This window comes from Schistocerca piceifrons, chromosome 6 (assembly GCF_021461385.2).
Source record: "Schistocerca piceifrons isolate TAMUIC-IGC-003096 chromosome 6, iqSchPice1.1, whole genome shotgun sequence".
NCBI lineage: Eukaryota > Metazoa > Arthropoda > Insecta > Orthoptera > Acrididae > Schistocerca > Schistocerca piceifrons.
The window spans coordinates 76,031,547-76,051,415 of NC_060143.1; the positions used below are offsets into that span (position 1 = coordinate 76,031,547).

The window sequence follows — 19,869 nt, forward strand, 5'->3', positions numbered from 1 at the left end:
AAGAAAGGATTTGTGTGCCGGGTGATTTCGCGCGCGGCTGGGGCGATCCGCCGGTACAGGACAGTGCGGCGGTTAGAAGAAGAAATAGCAGGAGCGGAGGAGGCGGCCCGGCGCGACACGGCACTGCCGATAAGAAGCGTCGTTATCGAGATGACGGCGCCGGCTTATCTGGCGATAGCGAGGTAGAGGCGCAGAGGTAGCGAGAGGCCCAGAGGTAGCGGGGCTGCCGAGGTGCCCGTGTGTGCGGCGGTGAGCGATAGTGCGCGCCACGGGCAGGCTGGCGGCCGACTGCGGGACGCCGACGCCGACGCCGACGCCTCTGGACGCCGGCGGCGCGCCGCTGCTCTTCCTGCAGCTGCACCAGCGCCACGACGCCGCCTCCGCCTTCCTGTAAGCCGACACTCCTTCTCTTCACACCTATACACCCGACACTTGGTGACACACTGATCTGCGGAGAGTGCAAGCGCGTGTTCAAAGGAATCTACGTCTCCCAGTATTCGAAGCCAATTAATTAAGTCTCACACTGCAATACCACTCACAAAACATTCGTGACTGTACTCTCCGTTTCTTTTTCCAGTACACGATAAGCGCTTGTGACGTGTTGTTTGTTGAATCGCTGGTCTCTGACATAATTTCCAGAGCCTGCCCCGTTTTGCTTGGGGAGGTCTGCAGCGGGGTTCGCTATACCTCCGAGGCTGAAAAGGGACCGTATCGGAAGACCTGCATCAGTCTCGGACAATATGAAATTTTATTCATTAAGTGCAAAATCACTTTGACGTCAGCTGTACTGTTTATTAGTAACACATGAACATTTGTGTCGGCCTGGGACTCGAACCCGTATTCCTATATATCGCGAGCAGCCGACTTAACCACATCGGCTATCCGTGCACGCTCTCCCGACCTGCATAAGCCACGCTGTCCACATCCCCTAACGCCACAGTATGTGCTTCTTGCAACAGGAAGAGATGTTATCGTGTTTTTGTCCCTTCGAGACTTGTAATACACTTTTTTTTTTGTCTGTCTAAAGGACACTGTTTAGTAAAATTACAGACACTGTGAATTAAAATATTTGTGTTTTATACTATGTTTATTTAGTTGCAACGCGTGTCAGTTGTTGGGCCACTGGCAGATGACATTAACAGCCACACGTCTCTGAACCTCTGAGTTAAGATTATAATCAAACTGTGGGCATATTTTAATACAATCAAAACTCTTCTGACGATGAGCCGAAGGTAGAAACGCATCGTGACAAATTAGTCTTTTTTCAGTAACTTTATTATCTGTTTACATAGCAATTGCATTGTACGTTCATATAGTTTTTGGCTGGGTTGAACTTCAGAACAATAAAAATGTAAGCTACATTTGCCATTATCTGCGTTAATATAAAAAGTGCACTTAAAAAAGCAAGTGTAATGTTAATGCAGATAGTGGCGAGTTACATGTATAAACTGCGTATACACAGATATGAGGTTGTTTGCACCTAGTTGGAACGGATCGGAATACATTGTTTAACTGAGTTCTAAACAGTGACGAACGCAGAAGAAGAAACAGCTAAAGGGATTGAGGTTGTGTGCAATACTGAATGTCAGTGTTAATGATAATAACAAATCGCACTCAACATATAACGATGCGTGTTTTGTGACGGGCAGTGGTATTATGAAACCTAATTTTAATTTTAGAACTGCAGACTCTCTAGAGGCTGACACGACAACAGAAGAAAAGCATGTTCACCGTGATCGCTGGTAGGGCCTGTTTACTGGTGGCCGGTCTACTCGCGTGGTCAGAATTGCGTCCTAAAATGTGAATTTGAGTAACCGACAGTGCCTGGCACACGCGAGGTTAAACTCACATCCTTACTGCTTACGATATTCGACAATAGATATGCAGCGATGGAAAGTCAGGGGGAGCCGTCTATTGTGTGATCATTGTAGACGGAAGTCTATTTGTGGTCTAGCATGTATGCACAAAAGTGGGAGAGGGGGATAAAGGGGTAGTAGCGTGGGAAAAAAAAACTAAGTCCCAGAGCTAATTGCAAAAACGATATTAGGGAAGACGGATTTGGACCACAAGCGTCTAGCTATTGGCGTAGAACAACGACTCAAAATGTGCTTCGTGTATGATAAATGTTATGATTTCCCAAACAGCACTCCCTTTCCTTAAAGGAGTAATAATACTGACAATGTAGATGCATTGCTATTACAGTGGTTTCATACCTGCAATTGTCACAGTAGTATTTGCCGAGTCCCTACACCATTTTTGGCGGCCCTCGGACCAACATATCCAAAACACCTTTTCGGACCAAAATATCCAAAACACCTTTCATAGTCTACATGTGGCACAGTTGGAAGCAACTGTGTTTGGTAGAGCAGACACACATCTGCCAAAGACAGACGCGGTCCGTTGCACATGGGCTGCAACGGGTACCGTCACAGTGCCTTAAGATTCTCAGTAGAATCTAGTTACTTTCAACTCCGTTTTTTTCTTGCTACATTGTCTGAAAAATCAGTGTACTGCAGAGTGCGCTGTCAGTAGCACCACAAAGTTCCCTTCAAATTATTTGTTTCAACGGTGTAAATCTCGATTGGTTAACCAACAAGTTTGTACTAGTAGGAACATCATACGTTTATACTTCTGTACAACCATCTCCGCAAAAGGAAGGCTCCACTTCGCTAAAGTGTTATGACTCTATTACAAAAATAAGTAAATATAGGAGTGCGAAAAATTTACCTGTTTGCTGTCCAGATGATAAGTTAGCGGCCCTGCTTCCACATTGACACAAGACGGTATACTACGCGATATGTTACGAGCTACGAATTATAAATCTGAAAATATTTTAAGTACAACAACATCGGCCTGGCGCCTTTGTCGCGTGAAATCACCATTTTAACGCAATCTGTATTTAACTCTTTAAGCGTGTTGGAGAATTAAACAGTGTTTTAACGCCGACCGCAAACAATTTGAAAGTTACCACTGTAGTTTGTGAAGTGAGCTGCTCCAAAGTAGTGGAGTGGGAAATCAATCGCTGTGCGGGGTATAAGAAACCAAACGAGACGCGCCTTATGCTGTGTCCTGTTTGTTCGTTAATGCCACGAACTTTCACTGCCGGCTGCCGTCATGTGTTTCCACCAGGTGTCTCTCTTACCCACCACGCACACTCGCGACAGAGGACTATATGCGAATTTATTACGTCTTTTCTCTGAGAACAAAATCAGCTCGCTTCGAAATTTCACAAAGGTTCACCGCCAGAACCAGTTCAATGATAATAAATCAATACGTCTGGTTACACCGATAAATCAGGAAGAGGCTTTTCCTGTGTTAGGCAGCGTATGATAGCTGCGCCCGCTATTTCGCCGTGCAACGTTAAAAGGACTGCGGGCAGTATGTTGGTGAGCCTGCTTTCGTCTGCCTACTGTGCCGCGTATCTCAGTGTAAACACAAATACAAAATTCACGTCACGTTTCTCTTATCACCCTCTCTCCTGACGAGCTATAAACGAGAACTTATGCAACCAGGTGTTCCCATTCAAACGAAATTAATTCAAACTAGTTTGCTTCACAGAATATTTTTTTCTCTTTTTACTCTGAGTACCGCACCAACAAAAACGCTTTTTGTCTGTCTCAGATAAACATTTTTCTCGGTTCGGGTCCCGCGTGAGACTAACAAGTAATTATAAGCAGTGTTCACTGCACGCTCCTTGTAATATTCCAGTATTATGCAAGAACAGCACCGTTCAACCTCACGATCAGGTTAATTCGTATTTCAGTGTAAACGCCTAAATTTTAGAAAAACTAATTATGCGTCGTTTGTATTGTTACCATTGAAAGCGCCATTATTACGAAAGGATTATTGAATTTCTGACTTTTTAACGTATTGTTTTGATCTTTGCTTATCACTTAATTTTTATTACCAAGCACTGCAACTGCTTTTTGTTTCTAATTTTTACCTTTCACAGTTGCACGCTCCTATTAAAAAAGTACTTTGATTTTCCTATTGTGCACTATCCTTGATTTTTTTTTAAAACCAACTTTTCTTAAAGGATACTCCGCGCCTACTTTTTATAACCTATAGCTTTTCACTTTCCTGCCGACTAACAATTAATAGTTCTCCTTTTTTGCAAGTTTCACTTTCATTACAACTGCCTTGAAAATTTTGTGTTCTAGTGCTTCAATATTTATGAGTTTCGTTCCTTGCACGATTGTAGACGTAATTTTGAGCCTAACACGTCTATTCACCTCTTATATTTACGTATGTTGTCCCTCGCTCGGCGTGGTAAACCACTCTCTACTTACTAGATTTTGCAAACATTCAGTTGCACGAGGATTAGTTTCCTACAAAATAAAATATGTATGAATTATTTCTTTCTGCAATTCAGTTTTTCGAGTAGGGACTCAGTATCTTCTTAAAGAGCATGAGATACATTTTCTGTTTATATTTTTTGAGTATAAGAGCTGTCACTGTCGTTGCTTACTTTGTTCTTCAGAAATATTGCATTTGTAGCGTGCGACGTGACTCTCGTTTCGAAATAGGAGCGTTTACGAAAACAGTTTTTTAATTATTCATGATTACTTATAACGCGTGTTCGTCGAAAAGATCCGGTAGCAAAGCATATGTAGGTGCGCTAATTAATGTATTGCAGTATGTGTTTTACAGTTAGCGAGAACCCGTCGCAACGCAAGATAATTTGTCCCTTTCGTTATTAATGTATTCATAATCCCTTATTTTTCAGAATAATTATCGAGTCTTGCATGGTGACAGTTTCAATGAGTCATTCGTTGAGATCTCGCAGACATAATGTTTAGATTGCTCTATCTGATAAAACCAAGTGTGACATGGACTCTAATGCTCTCGCAAGAGACTGGTTGCAACTGTGGAGATCCGTAGATGTCATAAACAACTTGCAAAACTGTCATATTTTCAACGTCAAATTTATTATTGTACTTCCATTAAATTCAGTTTCACAGCAATGACTGTATTAGCGCTGTGGTGCAACCTCAGACATGCAGATACTACTTTCTCTTCGCATTTTCTGCATTAAGCAGTTTCTTGCATTAAATTTTCTATGCCCTAAAAGGGCATTTTTTCGTCCACTGCTTGATTTTTTTTTTTTTTTGTAAGAGTTTGTATCTTCTGTTTCCTTCTCAAAATGTCTCCCCTGCACAGTACATGTGCAGTTTTATTATGTCTGTATCTGTTCTCTTCCAACTTTTTTGTGTTTCTTTGATGTTTCCTCTCAATGATTTGGATATGTTCATCGTACTTCTCTGCTAAAAACTGTTACTTATTACCTTACACAGCAATTGCAGCAGAACAGTCTTCCTGTAGAACATTGTCCTTATCAAAAACGCTGGTTTTATCTCTGACGACTATTAAATCGGATCTCTTACCTGGTATTAAGTGTTTTCGAAATATACTCTGCTAGTGAACCACGGAATGTGTAATTCAAAGCAATTTCGTTGATATGGAAATGGAAATGTCGTGTGGCTAGGGCCTCCCGTCGGGTAGACCGTTCGCCTGGTGCAGGTCTTTCGATTTGACGCCACTTCAGCGACCTGCGCGTCGATGGGGATGAAATGATGATGATTAGGACAACACAACACCCAGTCCCTGAGCGGAGAAAATTTCCGACCCAGCCGGGAATCGAACCCGGGCCCTTAGGATTAAAAATAGGTACAGTTACTCTACTAATTTCATTAGTGATGCGTCTTAGACATCTCCTTCTCCTTCTACACAGGCAGCGTTATTAATTTTTCGGAAAATCAAGTGTGTCCCTCACTTCTCTTATACAGTGAATACGAACTCCACAAAATTTTGGAGATGGTTGGATATTTTCTCTGTATTTCTGTGTAAAAGAGCTATGGTCTCCAGTGACTCGTTATTGGAAAATAGTGTAATTATTCGATTTGTTAATCTTTGTTTCTTTGAAAATAACTTCGCAATAGTGAAAAAGCATGTAATATTCAATCACTATAACGCGGAAAGATCAATTTTCTCGTACGCGCCTATTCACGGAGGTAAAACTAGTGTGATGCGTTTACCGTGTCTGCGAGAACCGCTCAGCATAGAGCAGTTGACGTTCTTCCACTGTTTTCAGTAGACTCATACACGAGGTGCATATCGCAAACTCTTAATCAGTAGAGTTTACCAAACTGCTGTGTACCGCTGTCAACGTTCAAGTAAAATTGCCGGAAAAAATTGTGCTCTACAACAGGTATTGTGAGTGAGTCGAACAATTTACCCTGTGCACTGGACTGCGTTGACATTTTTAATAGTAATTTAAAATTTATGAGTATATTCTGTACCCATTTTGCTCATAGCTCTGAAGTGTCTCTAGCTGTGTTATGTACTTAAAACACATTCATTTATTTTGAGTCAGACATAAAAATATAAATGAAAAATTGAACTGTAGTTTTTTTAGTGTTTCGATCTAATTTTCTCGACATTTACAATTGCGGTGTTATGAATAGTAGAGTAATTGACGGAAAGTCTTCGAGTACAGTTAGAAGTAATATCTGCCGTTCAGATTATTTGCAGATGATGCTGTCATTTGCCGTCATGTAATGTCATCAGATGATCAAAACAAATGGCAAAATGATTTAGATAAGATATCTGTATGGTGCAAAAAGTGGCAGTTGCCTCTACATCATGAAAAGTGTGATTTCATCTACTTGAGCAGTAAAAGGAACGCACTAAATTTTAATTACATGATAAATCACACAAATTTAAAGGCTGTAAACTCAACTAAATTCCGAATAACTTAAATTATAACGGTCAGACAGATAATGCTGTGGGGAAAAGCAAACCAAAGACTGCGATTTATTGACAGAACACTTAGAAAATGTAACAGGTTTATTAAGGAAACTCCTTACACTACGCTTGCCCGCCCTCTTCTGGAGGACTGCTGTTCGGTGTGCGATCGGCACGAGATAGAAATGACGGAGGACATCGAAAAAGTTCAAAGAAGGGCTGCACGTTTTGCGTTATCGCTAAATAGGGGCGAGAGTGCCGCGGATATGATACACGAATTGAGGTGGCCGTCGTTGAAATATAAGTGTTTTTCTCTGCGGTAGGACCTTCTCATAAAATTTCACACCAACTTTCTCCTCAGAGTGTAAAAATATTTTGTTGGCGCCCACCTAGATAGCGAGAAATGATCATCATAAGAGAATAAGAGAAATCAGAGCTCGCACACAAAGATTTAAGTGTTCGTTTTTCCCGTGCGCTGTTCGAGGGTGGAACGATAGAGAAGTTGATTAATGGTGGTTCGATGATTCCTCTACTCAATTGTTAATTTTAGAGTAGTCATGTCGATACAGATGTAGGTGTAGACGCCGGCCGGAGTGTCCGAGCGGTTCTTGGCGCTACGGTCGCAGGTTCGAATTCTGCCTCAGGCATGGATGTGTGTGGTGTCCTTAGGTTAGTTAGGTTTAAGTAGTTCTAAGTTCTAGGGAACTGATGACCTCAAACGTTAAGTCCCATAGTGCTCAGAGCCATTTGAAACATGTAGGTGTAGACAAAATAAAAGTTAGTTTGTTATCGCAAGATTTGTCTTGACATAAGGTTTATGCGTGTTTTTTATATAAAAATGGCGTTTTTTGAACTCCTCATATGGGCACGTTCTCGTTTTAGACGTCATGAATTAATTGCACGCGTTCTTTCACACGATCACGCAGACACTTCAGAACGTAGTAATTAGAGGTTTCTCGTTATTCAGAGCTTTAAGTACGAAGTGAAACTTCCCATAGAAAACTGTATAATAATGCTCAAATTTTTAACATAAATGTTCCGAGCAACAATATATAAGACAATGTTGAAGTTAACCAGCATTAAGAATCTACATTTTTAAGCTGTCACTCGGGCTAGGGAAGTCGAACTTCAACGACGATTAGAATATTAGGCTATAAACACAGTATAGTCATCTACTGACGTAATCTGAAAGACTGCTTCACTATGAGGCTCAAATCGCAATGCTTAGCTACAAATTTAAGCATGTTTTGTGACTGGCGCGAGCATTATAAAACCTAATTATCTTGATTTTATTTCTTGTATAAAAGCTCGTGTTAATCTGAGAATTAAAGTGCATCGTTATTGTTTTTGTTTTTTCTCTCCATGTCTCGAGGGTGGCGTAAAATTACCTGTTAAATCATTTGGGCCTTCTACGTCAGGAGCCGCGTAAAAAAGCGGACACTTCTCAGTCAGCTGTTCCGAGGACGAGGTGAAAAAGCCCCCAGGGCCTTCTGCGGTTTCAGAGAGGTGTCGCAAGCCAAAGCGATCGCTGCGTCACACGGCCAGGCGCGCGTTTGCGATCGTCAATCGTCACGCTCCACGTGATCGCTCCCCGCTGCAGCCTGCCTGCAGTGTGGGGCAATTTGTCGGGCCGGCGGCGCCGCATCTCGACGTCGCGCCGGGCATGCTGATCGGAGGGTGGGAAAGGGCTGCGGAAGGCGCAGGGAGCGGGAGGAATCGCTCGATACCAGAGGAAGCGGGCTCACGTCTGGGGCCGGGCGAGGATCGCTAGCCAGCTGCTAACGTACAGGTGAACACGACAAAAACCACACTGGCCCCGTCAACTGTTATTTGAGTTAAATTACTTGGCATCAAGACCTAACGCTGCGATGCTGTCGTGACAAGTACTGAGTTCCCGCGGGCAACTATCACAGCACTCTGTTCTCCACGACTATAAGGAATCGCCTTAAACTCTCTGTCTCTTCCAACAAAAATCAAATAAAACAAGTCCGAAGGTCACGTTAGCTGTTGCATAAGTTCGTACTATTTTTCCGTCAGTTTAATAAACATGACTGATAACAGAGACTTTAGTCATCAATAGCATATTTTCCTTCACTGTTTACAATAGTCTGCCAACACTGGGGTGGTTGTTGTTGTTGTGGTCTTCAGTCCAGAGACTGGTTTCATGCAGCTCTCCATGCTACTCTATCCTGTGCAAGCTTCTTTAGTCATCAATAGCATATTTTCCTTCACTGTTTACAATAGTCTGCCAACACTGGGGTGGTTGTTGTTGTTGTGGTCTTCAGTCCAGAGACTGGTTTCATGCAGCTCTCCATGCTAATCTATCCTGTGCAAGCTTCTTCATCTCCCAGTACCTACTGCAACATACATCCTTCTGAATCTGTTTAGTGTATTCATCTCTTGGTCTCCCTCTACGATTTTTACCCTCCACGCCGCCTTACAATACTAAATTGGTGATCACTTGATGCCTCAGAAGCCGGCCGGAGTGGCCGTGCGGTTAAAGGCGCTTCAGTCTGGAACCGCGTGACCGCTGCGGTCGCAGGTTCTAATCCTGCCTCGGGCATGGATGTATGTGATGTCCTTAGGTTAGTTAGGTTTAAGTAGTTCTAAGTTCGAGGGGACTGATGACCACAGCAGGTAAGTCCCATAGTGCTCAGAGCCATTTGAACCATTTTTTTTTTTTTTTTTGATGCCTCAGAATATGACCTACCAATTTCTCTTCTCTCCAATTCTGTTCAATACCTCCTCATTGGTTATATGATCTACCCATATAATCTTCAGCATTCTTCTGTGGCACCACATTTCGAAAGCTTCTCTTCTTGTCTAAACTATTTTTCTTCCATGTTTCATTTCCATACATGGCTACACTCCATACAAATACTTTCAGAAACGACTTCTTGACACTTAAATCTATACTCGATGTTAACAAATTTCTCTTCTTCACAAACGCTTTCATTGCCATTGCCAGTCTACATTTTATATCCTCTCTACTTCGACCATCATCAGTTATTTTGCTCCCCAAATAGCAAAACTCATTTACTACTTTAAGCGTCTCATTTCCTAATCTAATTCCCTCAGCATCACCCGATTTAATTAGACTACATTCCATTATCCTCGTTTTGCTTTTGTTGATGTTCATCTTATATCCTCCTTTGAAGACACTGTCCATTCCGTTCAGCTGCTCTTCCAGGTCCTTTGCTGTCTCTGACAGAATTACAATGTCATCGGCGAACCTCAAAAATTTTTATTTCTTCTTCGTGGATTTTAATTCCAACTCTGAATTTTTCTTTTTTTTTCCTTTACTGCTTGCTCAATATACAGATTGAATAACATCGGGGATAGGCTACAACCCTGTCTCACTCCCTTCCCAACCACTGCTTCTCTTTCATGTGCCTCGACTCTTATAAATGCCATCTGGTTCCTGTACAAACTGTAAATAGCCTACCGCTCCCTGCGGTAACTTCTCGATTCTGCGACTGTAGACAACACGTCGGTTTGAGGCGAACAACTCATCGGCCGCATTTTCATCAGAAGAGGAAGTCCCTTGATGTTTGTTCGATAGAGAGCGGAAAAGGTGGAAATCTAAGAGCGCAAGATCAGGTGAATAATATGTGTTCGGACTGACTTCCCAACCCAACTCCTGTATGGTGTTTTTTGTTAATCTAGTAGAAAGTGGGCTGGCGTTATCGGGGAGTAGCATCACTTCACGCAGTCTTCCCGTTCGTTGTTCTTTGATGGCGTCTGCAAGATGTCTCAGTTGTTGACAATAAATGCCAGCAGTCACTGTTACACTTCGGAAAAGCAGTTCGTACTATACTACACCGTCACTGTTCCGCCAGATGCATAACATTATCTTTTGCGAATGCGCGCTAGTCTTCGTACAGTGAGTTGCTTCTATGTTTGGGCTCATCCATTCCTTTCTTTTCCTTGTGTTTGCATAAAAACATAATTTCTCATCACCAGTAACGATACGGGGTAGGAATGGTCGGTGTTGTTCACGAGCCAATTGATGAGCAAACAGAGAGGCACATATGGCTACACCGCTGATTTTTGTGAATTTCGCTTAGAGCATGCGGTACCTATACACCCGATTTTTGAACCTTCCCCATTGCATGCAAATGTCGCAGGATGGTGAAATGATCAAAATTCATCAAATTTGTCAGTTCTCGAGTACACTGACGTGGATCATTGTGGATTAATGTGTTTTAAAAATCTTTATCAAAGCCCGAAGTTCTTCCAGAACGCAGAGTCCTTGAAAAGAGAAAACTATTTTCTTGCAGTGCCCTGTTTAATGGCATTATCCCCACACATAGCGCAAATGTTTCTAGCTGCCTCTGCTGCTGTGACCCCTGTGACAAACTCGAACAGAACAATACGCCGGAAATGTTCCGATTTCTCCACTTGACCCTCCAATTTCTAGTGTTCACAGCTTCACTCGCTATTTACAAGTGACACAATGACGATATGTAAACTCCTATAGCAACAGTGAACTATAAACAAAAAATGAAGGATGATAAATAAACCCATAGCAACCCGAATACCAACATGCAAAACAAAAACCCTACCACCAGCTTATCCATCAACCTAATACATTAATACATCTCTTCAAATGTCTCTCAGAACGTCAAAATTCTGTTTTTAGTTTTAAATAATGCGCGAGCACTTTTTTTTTAAAAAAAGTAAATTTTTTCCGAGGGGAAAAGCGCTTAAAATACTTATCTTGTAAGCTTTTGGACTCACTAAAATATTTTTAGTTTTACGTTGATTACCAAAATAACTCGATAGCAACGAATTTTGCCAAAGTTGCTTACCGCATTGCGTTTGCTATCTATAAGCTTCCCTTCAAAAACGGTTTTCTTTGTAATTTTGTCACTATTGAGTTCGCAGTAATTATGATGTTTAAAGTCTAAATCTCCCAAAAAATTCCGAAATATCGATAGAGTTTCCAGGAAGGACAAAAATATTTCTTAATTTTAATTAGGGCAGGGCTAATTTTTTTTATTCAAATGGTCGAAATTTCCCTGTTCAAAAAAGTTTCCTACTTGACAACTATCAGGCAGAGTGGTTTGCACAGCGGAAGTGGCAAAACAGTTGGAATCCCCACAGTGGCTCTACAGCTCCCAGTGTGGTGCACCCTTCGCGACATTTTTTTTTTTAAATTGGACATTAGGCCGTGTTTCAAGGCAGGTACACGAAAACAGTTCGGCTTGCCGAGCTTGTTTATAGCCTCTGATGACGTCTCCAGCATTAGGGGACGAAACGTTGGACAGTGAAATATGCCTTTGACCACCGTATGAGACCCTGCAAACATACTCATCAAGGACGCAAATACCACCTGTTAGAACTTTCATCCACTGGTATTGGTAGTGGGCGCAGTCCAGAATTTAATTCCATGCCTATCATAAGGTCAGAATGAAATGTTCATATTTTTTCCGCATGATGACTGGCTATAAAAGTCTGAAATTGTTTAAAACAGTTAAAAAAACTGTTTCCGCCTAACAGAATTTCGCAGAGTGAATGATTTGTGCTATTGTATCTGATTTAGAGCCTAAGCCCATCTTCGGAGAGAAACATGCGATAAATTTAATCAGTTTGTGTTTTTAGTAAAGCAATGTATGTTTTCATAAGCAGTAGAGGGTATACGTTAAGTGCACGAGATATGCATATCGATTAACACGGTCAAATAGATTTTCTACTCGATGAAAACTTGGTTGTTAGCAATGCTTTTCATTTTTGTTGTCACTACAGCCTTTTAAAACGATCGTGAGAACTTGTTCTGAAATACCTAGAACCACAGAACACGAGAAAGAACCCAAAACACGCAAACAAAAGAAATGTTATTGCGAAAATATGGTTCACACGTTATGATTTGTATGGTACATGAGACATTTACCACTTATTCGAATATTTACAGTGCGGAATTTGCAATTAAGAAATGTTACTGTTCAAAAAATTAAATTTTGCATAGTTCTCAGTTATTAACATGCGTCGGCTTGGCACTCCAGTAGCGACACATGTTTAACCTTAGTATTGTTTATTTATTATTATGTTCAGTAGACTATTGCTACGAACAGGTTATCATTCAAGAGTGAGAAACATCTGTGGCTGACTTCAATAGAGACGGAAAGGCACTTGTTGAAGAGTTGTAGACAGGTGTTACGTAGGATATTTAAAGAATTACCTCTGCTGGTGCAGACCGTCATTGCAGTCTCAGTCACATGAATATAGTGGAAACAACCACTTTTTATTAGATAATGCTTCTCACGTTTAGGAATGTTAAACAGACACTGAGAATCATGCGACCATGTTGCACAAGCGCTCTCTCTCTCTCTCTCTCTCTCTCTCTCTCTCTCTCTCTGTGTGTGTGTGTGTGTGTGTGTGTGTGTGTGTGTGTGTGTGTGTGTATCTGTCTGTCTCTAATACTTTCATGTAGGCTAAGTTGTTCCGATATTTTTTTTTCAACATATGCCATTTCAAAGAATTTTTATGAGTCTGCGTTACACCTTTGATGTTCTTACGATTGACATGTTGAGCGCAGATCTAGACGTAGCGTTCGTTTTATTTTCTACTATCGAAATGTATCTTATGCTAAACCACGGAGCGAAACTGACGTGTATAATTCGGCGAGCTAATTTCAAAAAATGGCTCTGAGCACTATGGGACTTAACATCTGAGGTCACCAGTCCCCTAGAACTTAGAACTACTTAAACCTAACTAACCTAAGGACATCACACACATCCATGCCCGAGGCAGGATTCGAACCTGCGACACTAGCGGTCGTGCGGTTCCAGATTGAAGCGCCTAGAACCGCTCGGCCACACTGGCCGGCGGCGAGCTAATTTGTAGGGAGCAGAAAGAGCAAGGGAGTTATGGAAAAAAATTATGGAAATACAGCAATCGAACGTTTTTTGCGGCTGGTCACCGTATCATCCCAAGTCCGCTTTATCCATAGATGACCTAATGATATGCTTTTATCGGATCTCTGTTTCTCGCACGTCCATGTACTTGATCTAGCTCACTTTTTATATCCTCGCGTTGAAGCTAAATAGATGACGCATCACTCGGTTCACTCGTCATTACAGCGTCTTGCGTTCGCCGCCTGTATCTTGTTATTAGATAATCTCGATAAAGGGCAGCTGTCCGCCCTCTTAAGTAGATAACACTTGTGCCGGACGCGGTTATCTGTGCAGATATAAATTCGCACTCTCAAAAGGTGTCCTTGTTTTCGATAAATTCGCGAAGCCGCTCCACTTTACATGTCTTAAAATTTCTGTCATTTCAAAATCGTGGCTAGGTGCCTACACTGACCGATGTTTTTCGTTACCACAGTGATTAGTAGACATCTTGAAGCATCAGCGAGGTAACTATTCACATTAGTGCTATGTAAGCTATTGTACACTTACATGAAAGGCGACTTGGAGCTATATTAGTCGTGGCCCATACTCATACAATTCCGTTAGATTCGCCGTAATGAAAAGAGAGAATGGTGGGGATGACTGGTATAGTATATAAGCTGTGGTCACCACAGTCTCCGCTCCTGCAGTGATGCTATTTTGTTGACACATAGACCATAGTGGGAGAACCTCTAGCAGTAGCGTGCAAAAATCATAGGTGGAAAAACAGTTTTGAGCCAAATCTGGAGGCGCGTTCAGACAGTCTAGTGGTGGTCGAGGTGATTGCTCTTAGGGTAAGATAGATGTCTGCGTTCGGGCTCATGTCTAACTCAGATTTTCACTCGTCACGTCATATTCATTCCTTTCTCATTATACTCTCGGATGCTGCGCGAAATGAAAATAATTCTTGCATATTTCTGTATGTGCGCTAGATACGCACACTTCTATCAATGCGACCCTTCGCTGGTGTGTGTAGCGTGCAGAAATTGACCATGCTGTTGTGGAAGGGACCATCTCAGAAATCGCGTGACGTGATTTAGGAAGACTACGGACTATTCAAACCTAGAGGTTCTAGCAATACCACCACTTGCAACGTAGATTAGAAATCAGATTAATAATGTTGCTGACGCAGCATATGTTTGCTTTTTCGGGCAACAACAAAGTTATTGACTGTGGATGGTATCCTTAGAATGGAAATAATGAAGTCACCGTAAAAAAAGTCATTAATTTTGGCACTTATCTTGATTGGATTCCCACGTAGATTTCGTCGAAGTTGTTATGGCTCATCTTGTTGATTCTAGGGTGATTCCACTTTGACTGCTAGAACGTCCAGATCTGTATTTCAGCAATATTTGAAGACCTAACAAATGCGTTTTTCAGAAAATTCTTAATGATCAAATAATCCCAGATCAGAACAATGATATGGTAGAAATAATTTTTGACTTAGTGTTCACGATCCACATTTTTATTAAACTTCTTGTAAGTTCACATATGCTTCTTCTTAATTGTCACATCATCAAGAAAACAGTTTTATATCAATCTTCATATATTTAATTTCCACTTCAACCAAACACTAGACTTGACTGTTCTTTTAAAAAGCGAAATAACAACTTAACTTCTGCAAAGTGAAACAAAGACTGCTCTGTGCGCATTCGCACCAAAACTGTTACATGTAAGTCAAAGATTATGACAGTCACACAGAAATGAATACACACAAGGTCCAAATCACTGTAATATGTCGATACATCGGAGTAATTATACATTAATAAAACCAAATGTGAATATTGTCACAAAAATATGTCTGTTACTTCGCAGAAAAGCAGTACGATATTACTGGTATCGAGAAATGGGGTTGGAGTGCCGTAATGGTCGCGTAAATAAAGAACCATTACAATGTCCAGGCTGGAATTCGAAGCTCACTCCTCCAGAAGAACAGCCAGTGACGTCATATTGTTCCATACCTCTTTTTCTGAAATGTAATGATTCTAAGAACTTACGCATCAAACAAGTAGAAAGAAGACCTAAAAAAATGTGCTTTATGTTTTATTGCACACTCTAGTTTCTTGTGAGATAGTACTTATTTTTTGTTCAGCAAAAAAGAGAGAGAGAGGTCACTGCTAAGGACCCACTTTTTCGGATCTGGACTGTTTTGTTACTGACGTTCGCCACCTCTCCGTTTTCTGAAGCCGGCAGTACGGAGGAACGACTCTGGCTGTGGCAGCAACTCCACCGGCTCTTCATGCAGATGAGTCCCTACGCGGATGCACAGTCTGAATCTCTTTATTCCGCCGGTGCTGTGTTTCCGTAATTCTCGGGGAGAAACGTTGCGGAGGATTTTTTAATTGATATGCACGGATCGCGCGAGACGGGAGTGTGTTGCGGGCACGCAGCGTAACCGACAACCGGCCAGGCCATCACAATTAGTGGGCCATGCGGTCCGGTCATTTCCTCCACTCTTTAGCATGGCAAACGCTTCCTGAAAACCCGGAACGAATCAGCGAGTGCGAACGCCTTGGAGGAGAGCAGGTGTTGCATGGGTGCACGTTGGGTGCCGGTCTCCGTGACATAGGCTCGTGAAAGGTGAGGGATAAGTCGGCTTCAGTAGTTTTCGCTCTGAGCTCTATGGGACTTAACTTCTGAGGTCATCAGTCCCCTAGAACTTACAACTACGTAAACGTAACTAACGTAAGGACATCAAACACATCCATGCCCGAGGGAGGTTTCGAACCTGCGACCGTAGCCGTCACGTGGTTCCGGACTGTAGCTCCTAGAACCGCTCGGCCACCCCGGCCGGTTTCAGTAGTTTTACCAGTAACAATAATAATGCGTCGTGTGAATCATTGTCTTCCACTACAGTATTGTGAAACATAGTGGCTGCCAATTTAAGTATACTCCCTTACCAACTTTTCATCTTACTTGGTTGGTCGTGTATTTATTTACGTGTTTTAAGTTTGAAATTAAACTTACTTGTAATATGTGCAGACATTCTTCCTCAGGTGACACTTCTGTTATGTTTATGACGTCGACAGGAGCAAATATTACCTGTCTTTTGCAGCTGAATATACATTTTGTTTGGTTAAAAACACGTTTCACTTATGCATATTACGGATCATCAGTGGAGTTTATGTGCGTAACTGGCTCCTATGTAGGCTTTAAAGTCAACCCTACAGCAAGGCCACGTATAGTGTTCAAATGGCTCTCAGCACTATGCGACTTCACTTCTGAGGTCATCAGTCGCCTAGAACTTAGAACCAAATAAACCTAACTAACCTAAGACATCACACACATTCATGCCCGAGGCAGGATTCGAACCTGCGACCGTAGCGGTCGCTCGGTTCCAGACTGTAGCGCCTAGAACTGCACGGCCACTCCGGCCGGCCACGCATAGAGTGCAGCAACGTAGGTTATATACATAGATATGACATACTATCAATTAGAAACGTGTACTGTGTTCATCTAGTACGTACATGAAACACCAATGGACACACGAAAAGAATAGCGGAAAGGAAAGTGACCATCAGACCCCTATAACTGTGAATTATGAGATAATCTAAATCTGTTGCCTGGAAGCACAAAATGTTTCATCCAAAATACGTATATGTAGTTTCTGTATAGTCCTGACAGCTACATCATTCGAGATTAGGTTCGAGGAGCACATGGCAGCACTAAAAAAAAAATTTCCACACAGCTGTAATAGTCACTCACATGCAGGAAACAGAACACCATGCTGGCCACACAAGTATCAGCATCCTACACATCCAACGTAAAGGCAAAAACACTTCAGAAATATAAACACCAAAGGAAACAACCTGAGTGCATCATAAACGACAAAATATACAAGAATATTATCTCTGTTTTTATCACCAGCAGCTTATATTATAAATTTTGCTTCGCGTGACACACACACACACACACACACACACACACACACACACACACAACCACAACACACACACACACACACACACGAGAGAGCGTCAATCCCCCCTTCACATTTACTATAAATAGGTAGTTAGGTTTCTATGATATGTCCCAAATGAACAACAGAATGGCCGTACTCTCAAATAAACCAACACACCAACCATTTGTACCCTCTGTCGGCTTGGGAGTATACACATGAGAGGATACAGTAAATAGTATATCTGCATTTTATTTTAAGGCATAATGAATGTTTTACTTCAGCCTTTACTTAGTTATAAGAGATAAACATGTTACTTTAACAATCCGCAGCTCTGGTATAACCAAAATTTTGCTACCGATTTGTGACTCCTTTCATCCTTCGTCTCTGAATCCTGGCCTAAATTATTACATATTTTTCCACAGTTAGTAACATTATTATTACACTTACTGTTTTCAACAGTTCACCTGATTACATAAATGAGTACAAAGTTTAAGCTATATAAACTTGACAGAAAAGGATTCGTGTACCACTTGAGATATTTACTGTAACATATTTCTTCCTGTAACATATCTGAACCAAAGATCTCCACAATGCTTTCAGACTTACTCCGAACTACCGGTTTTGTTTTGCTATAGTTTTCTTTTGTACTTTTAAGTACTGTTTCTGTTTTTTGCTATGTGTTCTTTGGACCTCGGAGTTTCTAGACAACTTCTTTGTTTACAAAGTGTGAGATTGTATAAGAAATACACTACAGTAGAGAAAAAAGCCTGTGACCAGCGAAGGTATTCTATTTTAGCTGTTTTATTTTTACGTTTACTTTATCTTAAGTTTTTAATCATAGACCTCCACAGAGCCGTGGTCTGAAATAGTGTTCTGTTTCTCTACTAGAGAGTGCCAGAGGTTACCCCGAAGTTGTAACACAAGACATACAAGTCATATTAATACATACAAACTTCACCTGAAGAAGGAGGTTTAAACCTTTGAAACGCGCCGTAAAAGTAAGTAAACAATGGATTGTAACAATAAACTTCTTGTTGCATTCAATATATAGTTAAATAACTGGCTTTTGTTTTGTAGACTACTGATGATACGTAATATGAATAAGTGAATCGTGTTTAGTTAAAAGGAAAATAAACATTTGCTTGCAAAAGACAGAAATTTGTTATTATCGTAAAGATAATAACAAATTTATTATAAAGATATTAACAAATGTCTATCTTTTGCAAGTCCATGTTTATTTTCCTTTTACTAAATACGATTCACTTATTCGTATTACGTGTCATCAGTAATCCACAAACAAAACATAATTATTTAACTATATATCGAATGGAACAAGAAGTTTATTGTTACAATCCACTGTTTATTTACTTCCACAGCGGGTTTCAAAGGCTTAAACCTCTTTCATCAGGTGAAATGTGAGTATATTAATATGACATGTATATGTTGTGTTACAACTTCTAGGTAACATAATTAAAAATTAATCTTTCTGAGTTGTTTATCATAAGCTAATAAACGAACTAGAAATGACGACACATGTATATAACACATTTCGGAAATATTTGCTGTCTACGTAGTATGTGAGACATTAATCAGTTCGTCGAACTTATACCAGTTGGTCTCTCGTGAGTAAGTGATAAATAGCATAGCTTTTTTTGGGGGTAAATAACGGCTGAACGTTCAGGCAGGAAGTCTGTGCCCGCATAGAGTTTCAAAGAGGCATTTCATTACTAAAAACGTTATGCGAATAAATCTGTCACAAATTGAGGTCCTGCATACCCATTGGCAATTTATAAGTTGCATAAAAGACGGTAGGATCTCAGTTATCGACCGCCCCACCATTTCCTTGTTTCATTTCTATGCCTTCCTTGGCACCTTGTTAGATCACTCTGTCTCTTATTGTGACGCGTACGAGCTGTCTCATCAAAGAGGTAATATTAATAAAACTTCAGGTAATCAAAATATCCACGGGTGTACTGCCGGTCTACAGTATCCAACGGGCACAATATTTCGGCGATCATACACGTCGCCATCATCAGATGTCACAAATTGAGGTCCTGCATCAGATGATGGCGACATGTATGATCGCCGAAATATTGTGCCCGTTGGATACTGTAGACCGGCAGTACACCTGTGGATATTTTGATTATCAAATACGCCGGGAGAAACTCAAGAATCACAAAACTTCAGGTATTCATGTCCTGTCAGCATGATCCCCACACACTCAAGCAATCATGTTTTATGTACCGATGGTTCAGTCGGAACAAGCGCATGTAACACGGATCCAAAGATTTGGACATACATTTGTCGCTACATGAAGACATATCATAAGCC

General features: G+C 41.2%; 1 protein-coding gene across 1 annotated transcript in view; it reads left to right on the top strand.

Annotated features, from left to right (window-relative positions):
- The first annotated feature begins 336 nt into the window (after positions 1–336).
- The window catches only part of LOC124802560 (putative transcription factor SOX-15), a 389,602-nt gene continuing 370,069 nt past the window's right edge, over positions 337–19,869 (top strand). Inside the window, exon 1 of the mRNA XM_047263427.1 lies at positions 337–390. The gene's annotated coding sequence lies outside the window, so the exon portion shown is untranslated. The remainder of the gene's footprint in view (positions 391–19,869) is intronic.